Genomic DNA, 12414 nt, shown 5'->3' on the forward strand with positions numbered 1-12414 from the left:
TCTATCTAGCGATAGTTAGACCCATCCTTGACTATGCGGTACAGTTTTGGTCTCCGTCCTACAAAATGGACATAAATTCACTAGAATCAGTACAGAGAAGAATGACCAAAATGATACAAGGACTCGGAAATTTGCCTTACGAAGAGAGGCTTAGGCACCTAAACTTACACTCTCTGGAAAGACGCAGAGTGCGGGGTGATCTAATAGAAGTGTTCAAGTGGATCAAAGGCTATAACAAGGGTGATGCAAACAAGGTCATCATAATAAAACAACAGGGCAGGACTCGAAGTAATGGGTATAAACTGGACAAATTTAGATTTAAGAAGGAAATAGGCAAGAATTGGTTTACAAATAGGGTGGTCGATGAATGGAATAAACTATCAGTTGAAACTGAAACTATCAGTTGTTTTAAAAAACGATTAGACAACTTTATGGATGGGGACGACAGGTGGTGATGGATACGGAGTTGCCTAGTGTAGGCCTTATGGTCTTTTGCAGTCTCCTTTATTTCTTATGTTCTTATGTTCTTATATGATGCATTGTTCATTTTTAATAAATAAGAAATCCAATTTGTTTGCTGAACTTTGTTATTGTTTGTAGCAAGAAGAATTTCTGGAGCCTAGTAGATTTGATTGTAGTTGTTCTTCTTTAGTACCTCCTGAGACAGAATTTCATGGTCTGATCATTTCTGAAATTAATCATGACATCTCCATGACAAAGGCTTGCAAATGCGGAGTATGCCAACAGGAGACCTTTTGGTCCATAACTATGTCGGATGTGGAAAAAGTAATAATTATTCAAATAAAAAATAATAATATAGATAATAAATGATGCATAGGTATAGTTAAGTAAAAAAAAAACTGGTAATTTCATTGCTATCCATTATACACGAAGGACCACCTTTGGAACACGATAGCTCAGAACTGATTCACTCTAAACCATATGGATGACAAACCTGCTTAGCAATATTTGGTGCCATTGAGTATGTACCATCCATATGCCATCGTGGAGACCTGCCCAATAGTCCCAGACCTTTTCGAGATGCAAATACGAGTAATCTGTTGGCAGTATCGAACCCCACTGTCATGAATCAGGAAAGGCTTTGAAATATCTCCACCAGTTGTTGTCCAACTTCCCTCTAGGATTAGTTTCTTTGGTGAGGGAGGTTCCACAGGTCTGACTCCTTGCCTTTGGCGTCTTACACCACGCTTAATCGATTCTGGTTTTTCAACCATGATACGGACTTCATCTGTTGCTCCAAGCATAGCTTCAGCATACACTTAGACTCCCTTCCCCTTTTTCATTTTCGCATCAGATTTGATCTGAGACCGTACTTTTGCAACTGAAGCAGCATTAGAATTCGGTTCATGATTATGTTCTCTGAAGTTCAAAATTGAGTCCATAGTGAAGTTTGCACCGATACATGAATATGCTGCTCGCTGTGAACATTCCCACCGGATAGTGCTTTTTGAATTGGTCTTTGTGTAGACATAACCTTCAGAACAAATCTCCAGACCGCCTTTGTTGTTCTGTATCACCTCCATGCTTCTTCTGGGATTGTTGGAATACTGGTTAGTCCATCCAGCATAAGAGTTGATATAGCCATATCATTCACACATCTCAAGGTAATACCTCTGAGAGGACACTATTCAAATGTTGACTACTAGGTGCGCAGTGCCTCAGCTGTCATTTGTTGACTGAATCGACACCTGCCTTAGTTTGGATACTTAACCCCAGCAGGGCAGGAATTTTAAAACCCCAGTAATGTTAAACATATTTTTGGCTGAGCAAAGATAAAACTATGGTGGGTATGAATTCACCCCAAACTAACTACTACTGCTACTACTGCTACTACTGCTACGTTTCTTTTTACTGGTATTAAACTCAGTTGAAAAAGGCCATATATTTTCCATATAGCACCAAAGTTGTGTCAATCTAAATCTGCTGGGGTTTTGTAATGCTGGGGTATTGTCCTACTTCTGCTGGTGCTTTGTCCGTTTGGAGCACTAGTGTTTTGTCCGTTTGGAGCACTGGATTTTTGTCTGCTAGGGTTTTGTCCTGCCTCTGCTGGGTTTTTGTCCGTTTGGAGCACTGGGTTTTTGTCTGTTGGGTTTTTGTTTACTTGGTTTTTTTTTTTTTGTCCGTGCAGCCCTCAGCTTGGCCAGTGGCTAAACCCCACCATTTTATGAAACAATTGAAGAAATCCACAAAAAATAAGCAACACACAACCTCTCAACACCACACACCACCGTATGTGGGATCAAACCTAGGATAAATATTTGAAGACCCCACTACCCCCAGAGCATCCGGAAGGAAGCGAACGACAAGAAAGAGTACAGCCCCATGCATGGTGGCCAGAGAGTACCAAGAACCCAGACATTACCGCCACAACCAGTATATATTGCATGAGACCACCCTAGTGGTTAAGTAAACTGCAATGAAACTAAACAAGGAATAAGAAACTATCCTAGCTAGCTTAGCTACTCCCAACGAATACACAAGGAGTGTCGTCCCTCTCTTTCCCATACACACTGTATTTCCTTTCCAACTTTCAGGCCGCAGCCCTCTTTATTGTTACCAGGGAATCCACGAACTCTTCCTCGAAATGCATGCCACGACTCTCTTTCGACAGTACTCATTGCAATTTCAAAGGTGTATTGACTTCAACATTCTCCTTACTTGCGGACTAGTAAATATACCACACTAAACTTTGAACTCTGATACTTTTGGAAAGAGTAGACGAATCTCTTGAAATGTTTTTCGACCATGAACTAATGCTTTTACAAACTGTTTGACCAAACCAAGCTTTATATGAAGTAGGTATATGAACACTTTGGTAAGGTCTACAAGGAGCTGTCTAATAACATTGAGTTTTCCTGGCTGCAAGCCATCTCGAGGGGGCAGCTCCACTTTCCAGTAGTGTTCATTATCAGCCCAACTGTCCCATAGGCAAAGAAAACATGAATACTTGGTGTATACACCCTGTAATTCAAGTAAGAAGGCGATAATTTTAATTTCACCACAAATATCCCATAAAATGCTATATTTTTATATTTTTAACATTAACTTAGTAATGAGCAACTCTGTTAGATACCTTTCACTGCTACAGTAAACAGTTTATAAGCGTACAAGCATTAAACCAGTTGAAACATGTAATGCTGAAGATAATGTCCAGCCATGCCGGCCATGTTGGAAAAAAGACTGCCAGTCTCTTAATGGGCAGAATTCGAGATGGTCCCTTATCTGAAACTCTTCATAACTCTTCATAAGTCTAACATCATTCTGTCATATCTCATGTTTTTAACCCAATTTGAACAATCGCATGATATTTTGTCATTTATCCGCTCGGAAATCCATTCTTATATACCCTTATTTTAATAGAAATATGAACATTACCCTGTTGGAATTGACAATTTATGAAAGGGAATGGGAAGACTAGGAAAATTACTTCACCCATTGCATTTTGACCTCACATGCCAGGCGATGCACTTGTATGCAGGGTTGCTAGATTACTGAAGCAGAAAAACGCCATATGCAACCAAAAAATGAGCCAAAAGGGCCAAATGCACTACAGAAAAAGGCCAAAAATATGCAGTAAAAAATCCAAATATTCAATTATTCCACTTCTCAATTCACCAAATACTATACGATTTGTACTGAGCACTGAGCTATAGTGGTTTACTGGATTGGCGATCTGTGTACACAAGCGCTACGTAGTTCGTAAGTCCTCCGCCTGGGCACGGGTGATGCAGTGGCCGCCATATTGGACCCCCTATGATTATATTGCGTACGAACTTAGATGTTCTAAATAGCTCAGTGGTGCCAAGTAAAAGATCATATGCATACAATGAATTAATGGTTCTTTATCTTTCATAAACAGTATAAAAATTAAGTCAAAATCCTTTTTAATGAGAAACAGCAAAAGAAAAAAAAAATCAGCATGCAAGTTTCATGGTCATTATTTCCACAAACAATATGGAAAAATATAATCCTTTTCATGAGCAACAAAAAACAAGTCAAAATTATATTCTGCATTATAGCACCGGACTTTGACAAACAAGGAAACATAACCAATGTTCAAACATAGTCAATCACATCATCACATGCATTATATCCATCGCCGTACATATTTGCAGATGAAAATAAGCGGTACATATCAGGTGTGACCACAAAATTCCTGCAACACAAACCTCTGAAGTGCAGATGGGTTCTAATGCGAATAATGGCATCTAGGGTTCTTGTACTCAGTCTGTTTCTTAATTTTGTTTTAACTATTGTAGCATGAGAAAATATGCGTTCAACAAGAGCATTGCTAACTGGTGTGACAAGACAGAACAATGCGTATGTTGCTAGGTCTATAAAAGATTTGTTACCTAATGTATCATAGCGATTACCTACTATCCAGAACTGAACAGAGTCATCTGGTATTTTGTTGTCAAATACTGCCTCTTCAACCCAGTTTACATGTAATACATTCCTATACTGCTGTTCAATGGCATAGATTTATGTGTTCGTAAGGTAGGGAATGGTAGATCCTTATATGGCACCCTTGCTGTTTGACTCAAAATTTTTGATGGGTCAAGAGTACTGAGACCCTTGTATATGTTCCTCGTAGGAGGCAGACGTTTCTCAGCTTGCTTGATGGCCTCCACGAGAAAGCTGTAACATCGGGCCTTGACGTCCTGAACTTTCGTTTCACCACTAACTTGATGCATCTCGATATACCTCTCCACTTCCATGGCAAAGCGAGCTCCAAAATCTACTTCGGATATAGCTAATTCACTTTCATCTGGGCTGTAAATTCTTGCCCGTAGACTATGATGATGTTGAGCAAGCTCACCTTCCATGCTCTGAGGATCGGCATCCGTGGCTTGAAAATATGAGTTGACGCCTTCAAACTCCATAACAATGGGTGTGACACAGTGAAAATACCAATAGTTGATTGGGTCATTTAGGATGTCAGAAATCATACGTGCCTTATACCTGGCATCAGCTCCACTAGCCTGCTCAGCACACATGAAGTATGCCTTAAGTTCTTCCCAGTTCATCAAGATGCTGTACATTACTTTCCCGCGTACTAGCCATCTGGTCTGAGAAGCTTGCTGAAATGGCAGCGAGGTTCCTTTCCTTTCTTCAGTTGGGTCCATTATGCTAAACAATTGTTTGTAAGCTGCCCTCCTTACTGTACTCTTGGAAAACCATTTTGGTATTTCTGAAATTAAAAATCCCAAGCATGAAAGCAGCTTCTCAAATGCATGCTTCACGCACAGTGCTAGAGAGTGACAAATACATTTTACTTGCACACAATCTGGAGACTCCTGCTGTATTCGGGTCCAAACCGAGTTATTAACTCCAGTCATAACTGAGGCACCATCACTTGCAAAACCAATGCAGTTACCAAGTTCTAAACCTAGATTTGTAACAGCAGCTTTAATTAATGACTGAATAATGCTTCCCCTGTTGTGTCATTGACAGGAATAAGACCAACAAACTCTGTTACTATTCTCTTTCCCTTTTTGCTGCAGTAACGTATCGCAATGCATAAATACTTCACTGTCCCAACATCGGTTGACTCATCTACTAAAAGGGCAAATTTTTCTCCTTCTAGATCCTTCTTCAGTTCTTGTTTAAGGGTTGGGGAAAAAACTTCCGTAGTCAGTTTGCTAAATTTATTTATAATAAGTTTTTTTTTTCCTAAGATGCCACCTTTCCCATTTTTTTTTTTTTTTTTTTTTTTATATCATTTCACCAATGTGGTCCACAGAGGAAGTTGAGCAATGGCAGCAGACTGCAACAGCAAGTTCCAATTGTGCCTGTTTGACATCGTTGGGTGTTGTTGACTGAAAATTTATTGGTGGTGCAAGTACTGGTGTATTGTCTTCTTGTGTTTCTCCGAGTTTTCATGGTTTTGTAATGAGCACATTTTGGGGTTCAGATTACAGTGACATAACTTACATTATGCCTCACCAGAGCCATCAGGTGCATATTTCACCAACATAAATTTTTCTCCCACTCAGCTCTGTACCTCCCGGCACTATCATAACTGCAGTTCCACTTTGGCATCTTAGGCTATTGAAGATTGCAGGCTGATTCTTATTCTAAAATGCATGCACCTGAAAAAATAAATACTCCCAAATAATTAAGCACTTGAAAATCACTAAAAACACTAATGAAAATTTAATGTCAACGATCTTTTCCACTCTACATAAATATAAACAACCAGAACGAACGCTTTTGTGGGATGGAAAATGATTTTACCAATCTTATTAATCAAAACACAATATATTTCTATATTCACTACACTACCAATGTAGACTACTCCTTGCTTGTTTATGAACATAGCTTACTATTGATTGAAGGCCTAAAATTACGTTAGACAGTTAAGAAAAAAATTACGCCAAAAGTTGCACATGGATCTCGTGCGCCATCAACATCACACAGCTGATTCGTCCAATTTTATCTCTGTGCCATAAGAGCAAATGAGACAAATTGCATGGATCACAATGGTAACAAAATAAAAAGAAAAGAAAAGATACGCGCACTCGACTATATGGTAGACTTTAACTAGGATTAGTTTTGTCTTAGGAGGTGGCGAATGAACTCAGTATTCAACGCACTATTATAAGATGAGCTTACTGAAGCCAAATAAAATATATTTAAGCCACATTCTAAAAAAAAAAAAAAATAATAAAAAAAAACCAGATTTAGTCATTTAGGCCAAATGCTTGAAAAAGAAGCCAAAATTGAGGGTTTTGGCCTAGAAAAGGCCAATCTGGCAACTCTGCTCGTATGTTGTTTGTTTACATTCATCTTGGCTGGCCGCCACTTCGTCCTCTACAACTTATTAGTAAGTAAACTTATTTGGCAAAGAATCAATATACATGAAGTGCAAAAAATAAATACAATAACACATATTTCGAAATGATAATCACAAAATTGCCGAGGATAACACAAAAAACGTACGCTTATATCCATTGTGGTCTTCATTAGATTGTTATTCTACGCTAAGTTCACAGACAACAGACGTAGGGGGTTAAGGGGACCAGAAACAGTCGTTTCGTATCAATTGAATACAAATATATCCTTTATGGTATGAGCAGTTACTTAATATATACTAAAAAGAATCTTTGAGATTCCTAGGACATCTGTGATATCCAGAAGTGGCATATAGTTTAGAAGCACAACATCATGACATGCACGCAGGTAATAGGTAGGTCAAACACCACCAGAGGCGCTACCGTCGATGACGAGCACAATATGTTATGCGAGTGTATTTACTACGATCGTAGTAAATTAAAAAAAATTACATCATGAGTTACATGTCGGTACATAAAAACAAAAGATAAACATGGCGGCTTGCATTCAGCAGTAAATCGAAAATTGGTTTATGTTTGAGAGGTAAAAAATGAGCTAAGTAAATTCAGAGATTTGGCAACTAACCAAAATAAACGAACACTACTAGTCTCGCGGATTATTCTAATACCAAAATAAAGGCAGCGTGTTACGGAAGAGCTGAGAAATCGGTGGTACTAATTAGTTGTTTTTTCTATCGGGTCGTCGGATTATCGGATAACAAAATCAACATACATCCCGCCATCTTATCTATAACTAGTGGTATGGATCAAACTTCACTCTATTAAGTTTCTTACTATTATGTTATTAGTGTAATAGACTTATGGTTGGATTATTTGAACTGTTTTCTTTAAAATGTGTGATTTTCATGTAATTTGATCAAAGAGAAGTTACATTTTTATCCTCCGTAATATTACCGACCACAGCTACGATTCTTCCTGCCCGCTATCTATGATCACTGGTGGTATGGATCAAACTACACTATTAAGTTTGTTACTATTGTGTTATTAGTGTAATAGCTTGCATATAGTTGAATTATTCAAACTATTTTCTTTAAAATGTGTGATTTTCATGTAATTTTACGGTATTTGTAGCTGTGGTGGGTAATTTTGCAGAGGATAAAAACGTAATTCTATGATCAAATTACATGGAAATCACACATCTTAAAGAAAATAGGTCAAATAATGCAACCATATGCTAAATTTTTATATAAAATTGTGCCTGTCAGTAAAAACCGTCATTGTTTACGTTTGATCGGCGATTAGTCAGACCGCACGTTTCGGCCCGAATTCCATTCAAAATGCAATATCTCGAGAACTAGGACAGCTAGATGGGCCATTCAAACTGCATTATACTCATAGCGACTTTTTGCATCCCATGAGAACTACTTCAGCTCAAATATCAGGAATTCCATCTACATGTTGACTTAGCTACAGGTAATAAGTGTAATATTGAAGACGCTCGACAATGGTGCATATGTATTTATTGTATGGTGGAGGTTATTTTCCTTGTCTGTTCGTCACTTGATGTTGCCTGGTTTCATATTAGTTCTGATCGAATATGGGCACTTCCAATTTGGTAGTCAGAATGAAGTCTTGTCAAAACTCATCTATTGTTTACATTCTCGCATGCAACGACCATAGATACTAAGCAACGAATTCGGGGATACGTTTCTAGGGGTAATATATTCTTGGCAACTTCTTTTCATTGCGATGGATGCGGATTGTAGGAGTATCATACATTATTTAGGAGTGGAATACTTCAAGTCCATGCCGTGGAATGTCACAGAAAGAACCATAGCTTCATCCAATATTTGTAATTTATATCGGAAGGTTCCAGGAGCAGTCATTCATCATAACCTAACCCCCCCCCCCGCCCAAATGCTTGTAAATATGAATATGTTGTATATGTACTCATAACTCAGCAAATCACACCTTCCATGTATATATATTTTATTTTCTTTATTTATTTATCTATCTATTTATCTATTTTTTTTTTTTTTTTTTTTTTTTGTAGTTGAGGGATGAGTTTAACTTAACCTAGCAATAGTTAAGGTTCTGTAGAATTTTTCCTCACTCATTAGATAAATGACAAATATTTTATAGTTTCATTTATGGGTGCAGTGTGTTACTTGTGCCAAAATTCACTCATTTACTTGCCGATCCTGTGGCTCTGCAACGGGGGTGGGTGGGGTGCTCTTGAGATGTTTCCTGACAAATGGAAATCATTAAAGGAATTGCAAGAATCATACATTGATTTCTGACATCCTTGATTATTGGGTGGGTGTATACACTTGCAAAAATGTTACCAATATTTCTTATTTCAAGTGTTCGCTGCTATTGTATCTTTCATCATACTCTGATTTTAACTTCTTGTGGCTTCTTTCTCCATGCAATGTTTACTCATATACTCCTGTGCCTTATTATTTCCCTATTAATTTTCACTTTACTAATCACTAGGGAGCCATTTCCAAATTTCCAAAAAGGAGGACATATCATATTGATTATTATAATATACAGGACTATATATATATATATATATATATATATATATATATATATATATGTATATGTATATGAGTGGAAGGGTGGTGAGGTAAACACCAGGAACCGTTGGAGTTTTATTTCTGGGAAATAAAACTCCAACGGTTCCTGGTGTTTACCTCACCACCCTTCCACTCATTCTGTCCTTCGTACTTCAATATATATATATATATATATATATGTACAACACTGAATGGGTCCCAGTGATTAGAGATACATCTTAAGCCATCAAGACCACCATGCTGAAATTGAAATGTGATACTGCCCAAGACTCGAACTCAGCATCCTCATGACAAGTGCGACAGTGTCTTTCCAACTAGGCTATCAACAGAGATATAAGTTCAGCGCATTATTTCTTATATATTAGTATGCTTGAGTTACATACACATGTATGAAATTTTGCGTTCAACTCATCTCCACTATGATAGTACAATTGGAAGTATACAAATGTGGGAAAGTATTTGTACAACACTGAATGAGTCCCAGTGATTAGAGATACATTTTAACAACCACAATGCACTTTAATTCTAAGCCATCAAAGGCCAGCATGCTGAAATTGAAATGTACTGCCCAGGACTCGAACTCGGCATCCTCATGCCAAGTGCGACAGTGACTTTCCAACTAGGCTATATATATATATATATATATATATATATATATATATATATATATATATATATATATATATATATATATATATATATATATACATAACAAAAAGCTGAAAGTTCATCATATTTTTCACTTCTAATGAAACCAACAAAAAACAAATACCTGTATTTCTAACCAAGTTACAACACAAAACCTAGTTGTATCCTCACCTTAATTGCCTGGAGGTTTATTTCTTTTTGTATTTCTGCCCTCTACTGGCCATCTCCAATAGTTTCTTGTTGGCCAGAAGTATTTTGTACATAGCTGTGCATTCTTCTGAGAGGTTGATACGGATTTGAAGCTCTACCTTGACAGTGTCCACTTCCAAACTTTTTCTCTTGTTTCTCCAAGCTGATGACATCGTTGAAAAACTCGCTCCAAGTGAGATTTACTGCATGGAATGGAAAATATATAAGCGCTCACTTTCTTCAGGCTTGTGAATGAGAATTCAGATTTATATTCACTGAACAGTTTGAGATAGCGTTCATCACTGTGGCAATCTACCATTTCAGGAGTATTGATAATTGCATCCACGATCCCATACTCTTCATACAAATCATCCATATTAATATCTGGAAGGGTACAGGACTGCATCACTGAATTCTCCAGAAGATACATCACTTGACAGGCCCAATTTTGATACTTTATTGTGAAAACTGTTTTCAGAGAAGTTATATCTGTCACTTAAGTACTTTCTGGCCCTTTCATAGAAAACGATGAAGTTTGTTTTACATTTCTTAGCCATGTCTGCAGTAAGCTGGCTTAGCTTGGTGTTTGCTGAATACCCCAAAAAACAAATCCTTTATTCTTCTCTCGAGCTTGTGTATCAGGTCAGTCATTAGCTTATATATTGAAATCATGCTGAATGATTTGGCTTCTAGTGTTTCGATAGTTTCTGAGAATAATATAAGAGTGTGAATGAGGAAAAGGAAATAGATCTCTGACACTTCAGATTAATTTCTTTCATCTCCGAAGCACTTCCACAGAACCTTGGGACATTCCTCTTCTCCTAAGCTCTGAAAATAACTTTATAGTGCTTTCCAGTACTTCAGTATTCTGTGAATTGATGGCAAAAGAGATAGCCATCTAGTTACAATATGTTGCAATAGATTGCATTCATCAGACTCCACAACTTTGCAGAACTTCAACTGTTGTGTTCTGCTTGCTGAGATGCTGAAATGGCTGTATACCTTGAGAACAATATTTCCAACATCAGTGTCCAGTTTTCCAGCAGCAAATTTTGATGCATTGTGCAAAACATGAGCCAAACAGTTAGCAGCTATAATGTTGTTTTGAGCCATTTTCAATTTCTGATAAACACTGTTGTACTTTCCATAGTTTACAGTTGCATTGTCAGCATTGTTTGCCGAGACTCTATTCAGATCCAGACCTGACGCTTATAACTTAGACTATTATAACTGATTTGAGATAGCTTTTGATGATTTATCATTATCAGTGTAAAAGTCAAATAACAGATGTTGCACTCCCTCCTCAAAATTAAAGTATCTCAAAAGAATTGGGAAACATGTTGCACCTTTGTTTGAAGCATCAGTTGCTATTGAAAAGTGCAAGTCATGTTCTTTTACTTATTCCACGTGCTTCTGTACAGAATATGGTGCTCAAATATTTTCACACAGAGCTTTTGCTTTGGTTCTTCCACATGTTACACCTTTCGCTACCGAGGAGTCACTATATACCTCCCTGTCAACTTTTGCTGCACAGTCATTGCTCCTATATGACTGGAGATGTTTCACAGTATGATATACTTTACAAAGTTCTGCAGGTGTGATTTTGTCATCCTGAGAGGATCAAGCTGAAGAAACAAATGATAGCAGTGACGAGGTGCCAGCACTGCGAGTGTTAAGTCTACGTTTGTCTGTGGCTGTGTGTCGTTTGACTGCACTCTTCCCCTAACCTGCTATCTCTACATCACAAAAACAGTGTACAAAAAGCTTAAAACTCATCCTTTCTGCTTTTAGCAATGAATCCAATCTCTTTGGCCCAGTCAGAGTTAAACAAAGTCTTTCTTTTCAGCATTTTCAGACTTCTTAACCTCATAGATTAATTGCCAAACCTCACTGCACCATGGCCACCTCAGGACTGCAGCCCAATGTATGAGATGTAAATCATGCAATTACACGTTCACAACATTGGTCCTGTGCAGTTCCTGTCTACTTCGGCTGCTGAGTTCCGATGTTGACCTTGGCCTGGGTACTCCAGCAAAATTTACTGGCGTGAGGTTGTAGGACAGTTGCTCACCGGATAGTTGCTCACCGGATAATTGCTCACCGGACAGTTGCTCACCGGAGAAGTGACAAATAGGACATTTGCTCACCAAAGGATTATTTTTTACTTTTCTTGAACTTAA

General features: G+C 37.8%; 2 protein-coding genes across 2 annotated transcripts in view; both read left to right on the forward strand.

Annotated features, from left to right (window-relative positions):
• LOC143031869 (uncharacterized) overlaps positions 1-12414 on the forward strand; it is a 120668-nt gene that overhangs the window by 88743 nt on the left and 19511 nt on the right. The window lies entirely within an intron of this gene.
• The window catches only part of LOC143031870 (uncharacterized), a 124618-nt gene continuing 119029 nt past the window's right edge, over positions 6826-12414 (forward strand). The window contains exon 1 of the mRNA XM_076196227.1: positions 6826-6847. The gene's annotated coding sequence lies outside the window, so the exon portion shown is untranslated. The remainder of the gene's footprint in view (positions 6848-12414) is intronic.

This window comes from Oratosquilla oratoria, chromosome 12, assembly GCF_046742065.1.
Source record: "Oratosquilla oratoria isolate Oo_2021 chromosome 12, ASM4674206v1, whole genome shotgun sequence".
Lineage (NCBI taxonomy): Eukaryota > Metazoa > Arthropoda > Malacostraca > Stomatopoda > Squillidae > Oratosquilla > Oratosquilla oratoria.